Source organism: Sprattus sprattus (genome assembly GCF_963457725.1).
Source record: "Sprattus sprattus genome assembly, chromosome: 16".
In the NCBI taxonomy this organism is placed as follows: domain Eukaryota; kingdom Metazoa; phylum Chordata; class Actinopteri; order Clupeiformes; family Clupeidae; genus Sprattus; species Sprattus sprattus.
In genome coordinates, this window is record NC_137914.1 from 19841141 (window position 1) to 19848640 (window position 7500).

The 7500-nt window shown below is 40.9% G+C and overlaps 2 protein-coding genes across 2 annotated transcripts in view; one reads left to right on the forward strand and one right to left on the reverse strand.

Annotated features, from left to right (window-relative positions):
- Window positions 1–399, forward strand: part of sema3bl (sema domain, immunoglobulin domain (Ig), short basic domain, secreted, (semaphorin) 3bl) — a 32023-nt gene extending 31624 nt beyond the window's left edge. The window contains exon 16 of the mRNA XM_080854095.1: window positions 1–399. This exon is cut by the window's left edge and continues 1857 nt beyond it. The gene's annotated coding sequence lies outside the window, so the exon portion shown is untranslated.
- Window positions 400–5956: 5557 nt separating this feature from the next.
- The window catches only part of sema3b (sema domain, immunoglobulin domain (Ig), short basic domain, secreted, (semaphorin) 3B), a 39271-nt gene continuing 37727 nt past the window's right edge, over window positions 5957–7500 (reverse strand). The window contains exon 18 of the mRNA XM_080854093.1: window positions 5957–7500. This exon is cut by the window's right edge and continues 2192 nt beyond it. The gene's annotated coding sequence lies outside the window, so the exon portion shown is untranslated.

Below are 7500 nucleotides of genomic sequence, written 5' to 3' on the forward strand. Positions count from 1 at the left end.
CTCCAGTATACTTTTGGTCCAAATCACTGAATTGCTCCTCATAGGCGTCTAGCTGTCTGTTCGTACACAATTCTAGCCAATCAACATGTTGCCTCAGGAGCACTGAAGGGAGGGGGGCAATTTGTTTTGCTGTTGAGTTCAAATATGAACGTTTTACCAGAATTGCGGAATGTACCTTTAACACTGCCTTGAAAACATTAACATACCAGTTCAGATATTTGATAACCAAATGTTCAAAATATCTACACATTTATGTTGTGTGGTAGAACATTAATAAAGTGATGCTGCAGTTTTCCTGTTTCAATCCAAATGTTTTATGATTCACGGCTTGGAGGTTTGGAGTAGTTCCATAGATGTGCAGCTTTTTAAGCATCTGTTCAAATCATTTCAAATCCCACAACTGCCTACAATGTACAGAACCTACGGTGTTTCTTATAAATAAATATACTTTTAACACCTACTTTTAACTGCCTGTCTCTGTTGAGTGCTGGTATATCGCTGGGTTAAAAAAAAAACTAAATATTTTGACACTCTCAGCGTGATCTCTACCACAGGTGCCATACAACGTAAGGTTCTTTGTCCTTTGATGAAGTCCCATAGGGTTTCTGGGGAAAGCTTTAGTTATGTGAGTGCTGTCAGCTAGTAATGAGGTCGACTTCTCTGACGAACAAATCAGGATATCGGAAGTGTTTTCACAGTGGCAGCTGTTTCATTTGTGTGTGTGTGTGTGTGTGTGTGTGTGTGTGTGTGTGTGTGTGTGTGTGTGTGTGTGTGTGTGTGTGTGTGTGTGTGTGTATGTGTGTGTGTGTGAATGTGTGAGAGAGGATGAGGATGAGCGATTCAGAGGATGAGTGATTCAGAGGATGTGTGTGTGTGTGTGTGTGTGTGTGTGTGTGTGTGTGTGTGTGTGTGTGTATTGGGGGGCCATAGTGTCACGTGCAGTAAACAACAAACAGGATGCAGACTGAGATGGTCGTGATGTCAACACTGGACACTGTTTACCTAAGACAAACTTCCTGTTTTGGGAAGCAGGAGGATATATTGACCAAAGTCCCTCCCTACCTTCAGCTAACTCCCTTAATGATCTGGAGTCATTTACACACAGCCACACACACAGTGTGTGTTGTGTTTGAGTACCAGTAGTGATTGAACAGGCCCTGTATCAACACTGCAGGTCTGTAAAAACACACTCTAGAGCAATTATCAGCATGCTTACTCATGTACTAGCGCTTGTGAACACACTGTTTCTGTGTTATTCTTTCCCATTAGGTCAGTGGCCTTATCTAGTGTCCCGCTCTCACACACACATCTCCTGCCTGCTGGTTGCCGTGGGCGACCCTCTCCGCTTCCTCCTCTCTCCACTCATTATCTCCTTCTCCTCCATCATGTCTGTTCTGCTTGGGCTTTGGTTTTTATTTGACGTGTCATGGAAGACGGAGCGAGAGAGAGAGGATTGGTGTTGGCAGAAGTGCAAACCTATATTATTGCGTCAACACACTTCACCCACTGGGAAAATTATATCTAACGACCCACATTAATCACGGGTACCAGCAACTGGAAGTGTCAAAGCACACACACACACACACACACACACACACACACACACACACACACACACACACACACTCTCTCTCTCTCCCTCTCTCTCTCTCTCTCTCTCTCTCTCACACACACACACACACTCTCTCTATCTCTCTCTCTCTCTCTCTCTCTCTCTCTCTCTGTCTCACATACACACACACATACACACACAGGCACAGACTCTCTCTCACACACAGACCTTTCAGCAGAATTTGTAAAACAGTGGAGTGAGTTGTTAAATTACAACTATTTAAATGGGCATGGCTGCTGTAGTCTCAACTATTTAAATGGGCATGGCTGCTGTAGTCTCAACTATTTAAATGGGCATGGCTGCTGTAGTCTCATTTGTACCTGCCAATTCTTAGCCTCCATGCATGGCAAAAAAAACATCTGTTACTTCTTACCTAAATCTTCTTTGGTCCACTCTTTTGTACATCAACAAAAAAAGACATATATTAGTTGAGTGGAAGAAAATAACCATTTGGACTCTATCTAAAATTTGAGCACCATCTTGTGGACATTCTACATGCACAGCTCAAACCAGTAACAATTGTTTTTTGACATGTAACACTGTTTTAAAGTTGACATGTAACACAATTTTAAAGTTGCCATAAGTGAACATTTGACATGTTACACTGTTTTAAAGTTGCAATAAGTCATCATGTGTTCTAAGTTGAGTTTTTTTTTCAACCAGCTATGACGTCATTCTGAAGGAATAACATAGATTCTGTGGTAGGAGAGCAGAATCATTGTCCACGAGACTGAAAGCTGTCTCTGGGCTCCTGATCTTCGCTCACTACTAGTCCTGTGCCATGAGCCTCTGGATGGCAGCAGCAGTCTGGTGAGGAGATCTCCCTCTGGTCTGATCTCCCTCCCTCAGTCCCTCTAGTGTCCTCTTCTGTTAGTGTTTTAATATATAAATATATATATACACTACCGTTCAAAAGTTTGGGGTCACTTAGAAATGTCCTTCTTTTTCAAAGAAAAGCACTGTTTTTTTCAAAGATGATGACATTAAATTAATCAGAAATACACTCTATACATTGTTAATGTGGTAAATGACTATTCTAGGTGGAAATATCTGGTTTTTAATCTACATATGTATAGAGGCCCATTTCCAGCAACTATCAATCCGGTGTTCTAATGGTACATTGTGTTTGCTAATCGCCTTAGAAGACTCATGGATGACTAGAAAACCCTTGAAAACCCTTGTGCAATTATGTTAGCACAGCTGAAAACTGTTTTGCTGGTGAGATAAGCTATAAAACTGGCCTTCATTTGAGCTAGTTGAGTATCTGGAGCATCACATTTGTGGGTTTGGTTATACTCTCAAAATGGCTCGAATAAGATCATTTTCATGTGAAACTCGCCAGTCTATTCTTGTTCTTAGAAATGAAGGCTATTCCTTGCGAGAAATTGCGAAGAAACTGAACATTTCCTACAACGAGTGTACTACTCCCTTCAAAGAACAGCAGAAACGGGCTCTAACCAGTAGAAAGAGAAGTGGGAGGCCCCGGTGCACAACTCAGCAAGAAGACAAGTATATTAGAGTGTCAAGTTTAAGAAATAGACGCCTCACAGGTCCTCAACTGGCAGCTTTTTAAATGGTACCCGCAAAACGCCAGTGTCACCTTCTAAAGTGAAGAGGCGACTCTGGGATGCCTGCCTTATAGGCAGAGTGGCAAAGAAAAAGCTATATCTGAGACTGGCCAATAAAAAGAAAAGATTGATATGGGCAAAAGAACACAGACATTGGACAGAGGAAGATTGGAAAAAAGGGTTCTGGACGAATTTAAAATTTGAGGTGTTTGGATCATACAGAAGAACATTTGTTAGACGCAGAACTGGTGAAAAGATGCTGGAAGAGTGCCTGAATGTGATGGTCTGGGGCTGCTTTGGTGCTGGTAAAGTGAGAGATTTGTACAAGGTAAAAGGGATTTTAAATAGGGAAGGCTATCATTCCATTTTGAAACGCCATGCCATACCCTGTGTAGAGCGCTTGAGCCAATTTCCTCCTACAACAGGACAATGACCCAAAGCGCATCTCCAAATTATGCAAGAACTATAGGGAAGAAGCAGGCAGCTTGTATGCTGTCGGTAATGGAGTGGCCAGCGCAGTCACCAGATCTCAACCCCATTGAGCTGTTGTGGGAGCAGCTTGGCCATATGGTACGCAAGAAGTGCCCATCAAGCCAATCCAACTTGTGGAAGGTGCTTCAGGAAGCGTGGGAGGACATTTCCAACAAATTAACAGCTAGAATGCCAAAGGTCTCCAATGCTGTAATTGCTGCAAATGGACCCTTTTTGACGAAAGCAAAGTTTGAAGAACAAAATTAATATTTCAAATAAAAATCATTATTTCCAACCTTGTCAATGTCTTGACTATATTTTCTATTAATTTTGCAACTCATTTGATAAATACAAGTGTGAGTTTTCATGGAAAACATGAAATTGTCTGGGTGACCCCAAACTTTTGATATATATATATATATATATATATATATATATATTATGGCATGCCATTCAGGAAATTAACATTTGAATATATATATACAAAAGTCTGAATATATATACAAAACTCTGAATATATATACAAAAGTCTGGATATACAAAAGTCTGAATATATATACAAAACTCTGAATATATATACAGAAGTCTGAATATATATACAAAACTCTGAATATATATACAAAACTCTGAATATATATATACAAAACTCTGAATATATATACAAAAGTCTGAATTTTTGTATATATATATTCAAATGTTAATTTCCTGAACGGCATGCCATAATATATATATATATATATATATATATATATATATATATATATATAATGATGTATGTATTGCAGTGGTGGCTAGAGTGAATTCTAGAGTGACTCCTGGGTGGCTGTGATGGACAGAGCGCTTCATTTGGCCCCCCTTAAGAAGGAAGGAGCCGGTTTCTCAAAATAGAAACTTCCTCCTGATCATGATTCTGGACACATTGTCCCCATAAAAACACTTGAGTTTGAGCTGATGACTGAACCTCGCTCTGTAAATTCAATACCTTGATACTGTTGGTGGCAGGCCTTTAACAGGAGTGATCTCTTGACACTCTTGGTGGCAGGTCTTTTACAGGAGTGATCTCTTGACACTCTTAGTGACAGGCCTTTTACAGGAGTGATCTCTTGACTCCACTGGTTTTAATGCTGGGTGTGCAGCTGAGTAGCTGTGGCCAAAGCACAGGTTATAGCTATCACTCAAGCTGGGCAGTGCAAAGAGTCAGCTCTGACACACACACACACACACACACACACACACACACACACACACACACACACACACACACACACACACACACACACACACACACACACACACACACACACACACACACACACACACACACACAGGGGAATTCAAGCAAGGAAGCACTGTACATTGTTTGCATCTGCAAATATAGCCTGGTCATTTGAACTACCACTAAATTCAACCCCAAGATCCCCAAGTCAGCCTGGTGATGGGAGCCAGTGGCCACCTGACTGTGGTGATGGGAGGCAGTGTCCACCTGATTGTGATGTTACGACCACATGTGTTGTGTTCTTTGTTTGTCACTTTCCCTCCCTTTTCTGTAGCTCCGCCCATGTTGTGTTCCCCCTGATGGCCAGATGAGATGCACCTGACCAGAGGAGATGCACCTGGCCAGGTGATCAAGCAGCAGATAAAGACTCCAGTTTCCTGCTGCAGGAGGGAGGCTTCTAGCTTGGGGACTGCTGGTCTTGCTGCCTCTCAACCTGGGATTTTGTAGTGCCATGATACGTTATCATGTAGTTTTGTGTTTTTGTTGGTAATAAATCCCATGGATTTGGTACTTTTAAAAGGTGTTTTAGTAGTTACTTGGGTGGATTGTTTGTTCGCCCCATAGGGCCACTGAAGTTGGGGCGTAACAGGTGATGAAATGAAGCTATACACCATCAGTTAACAGATCGTGAAGCAGACCCAGAGCCTTTGTTGGTGATTCTATTCTATCAAACGTGTGTGGTCTGGGCTGTCTGGGATCTATCACCTCTTCATCAGAAAATCTGTTAATAAGAAGCGGACAAAATAGATATGTTTGTGGGTCAGTCACATTTCTGCTTTATGATGTTTATTGGCACATCTACACAATGAGTAGTCAGTAAGTAACAGGATATTTATTGAGTTCATCAGAGTCTGATACATTAATCCACCAACAGCTGGAGCAGACATACAGTGTTCCACTTCACCTTTGGCTTTTCCCTTCTAACAAGTCTACATGATTCCTCTCTTGTTTCTTCTCTCTCTCTCTCTCTCACACACACACACACACACACACACACACAAAACTACATACATGCTTACACATGCTCATTCTCTCATGTTAAAAACTGAGATGCGTCACAAAGCACAGAATGAACAGAGCCAATCGGCTGGCTGTTTAAAGAAGACAAGAGGGGAGAAATGTGCTGTCAAAATTCGGTTTTCTGTGTGCAACAGCACCTTGTCAAGTCCAAAATATACAAACATTTTTTCAAAATACTAAAAACAGGGGAGGGTAAAAACCTAGTCAACCCCTAAGTCTACAAATACACTCACCACAATTTATTAGCTTATCAGGTTACACCAATACGCTGGGAATAGGCAATAGAACAACAACTCAAGGAATATTGTGCTTTCAATGCAGGGACTCCACCATCTCATTGTCACAACGCTTAGTCACGTCTGAAATCATGGAAAACCTGGTGTTTCGTTTGCCTTCAATGACCTGCAAATGCCTAAAACACTCCCACAGTCTGTCAGAAAAGAAATACAAAGCCTCAATGCTATTTACAACCACAGGCGAGCCTGGCTAGTACTGTACAGAGAGTGACCACTAGAGGGCACTATTACCACAGCCTTGAGTTCAGGCTCCCAGAGCTTTCTGCATTCACTGCTCATACTGGACTCCACGCTGGCTCTACTTTTTTTCCATAAATACGAGCTTCTCAAAAGATCAGATGTCTGTAGCTCTGTTGACCAAGATGATCAAGAATAAGGTGTCTTTGGGAACAATATGATCATTTGGATATTTACTTCAACAGCGAAGAAAATATGTTTGCCTAGTAGAAGACTTTAAAGGCATGGACTCAATGAATGGAATGAATGACGCATCACACAGCGAGATATCAGTATCATGTTGCTTTACACACAGTTAGCAAAGAAACGCTACACGCCAAATAGCTAAATATTTATTAAATAAAAAATGTATTTTCTGAAGTTTTTGCTGTAAGGGCTGTAGACTTTGTATTACTCTTTTTTTTAAGTGTCAGGATTTCACACTGATCCTTGAGTTATGAGTCCTCTTATGCAGTCTACGTTACACCCCTGGATTTCAATATGATGAAAAAATACTAATCGAAACCTTTAGTGGTCTAAGTTTCCATGACACTGTTCTCCATTTTTTTTATGACATATTTATCTGTTGTTGACATTAAAAATATTTTAAAACAGGCTTATAAGTTAATTATAAACAGGCCAAACATACATAGAGAGACTCAAACACATCGTAACCTCTATATCACGTGTGGCAGAGTGTGTATGAGAACATTCTGATGGATCTTTGGATTAAAACTGAATATAGAGAGATTATCATGAAACCCACTTCAGTGATCAAATAATGACAGAGAGATGGGGGTTGAAAGGAAATAATGTCATAGCATGTAACCTTATTCTTAAATTAAATAATGTCATAGCATTTAACCTTATTCTTAAATTAATTCAAACACTGAACCTGCCCAACATTCCAGTTATTGCTTTTCGAGCCACACTGCACTGGTGTGTTGATGTGTGTCTGTACTCTAGTCTCTCCTGCCACACTGCACTGGTGTGTTGATGTGTGGAAGCCCCCTGTCCATCCTCTAGTCTCTCAAGAGCATC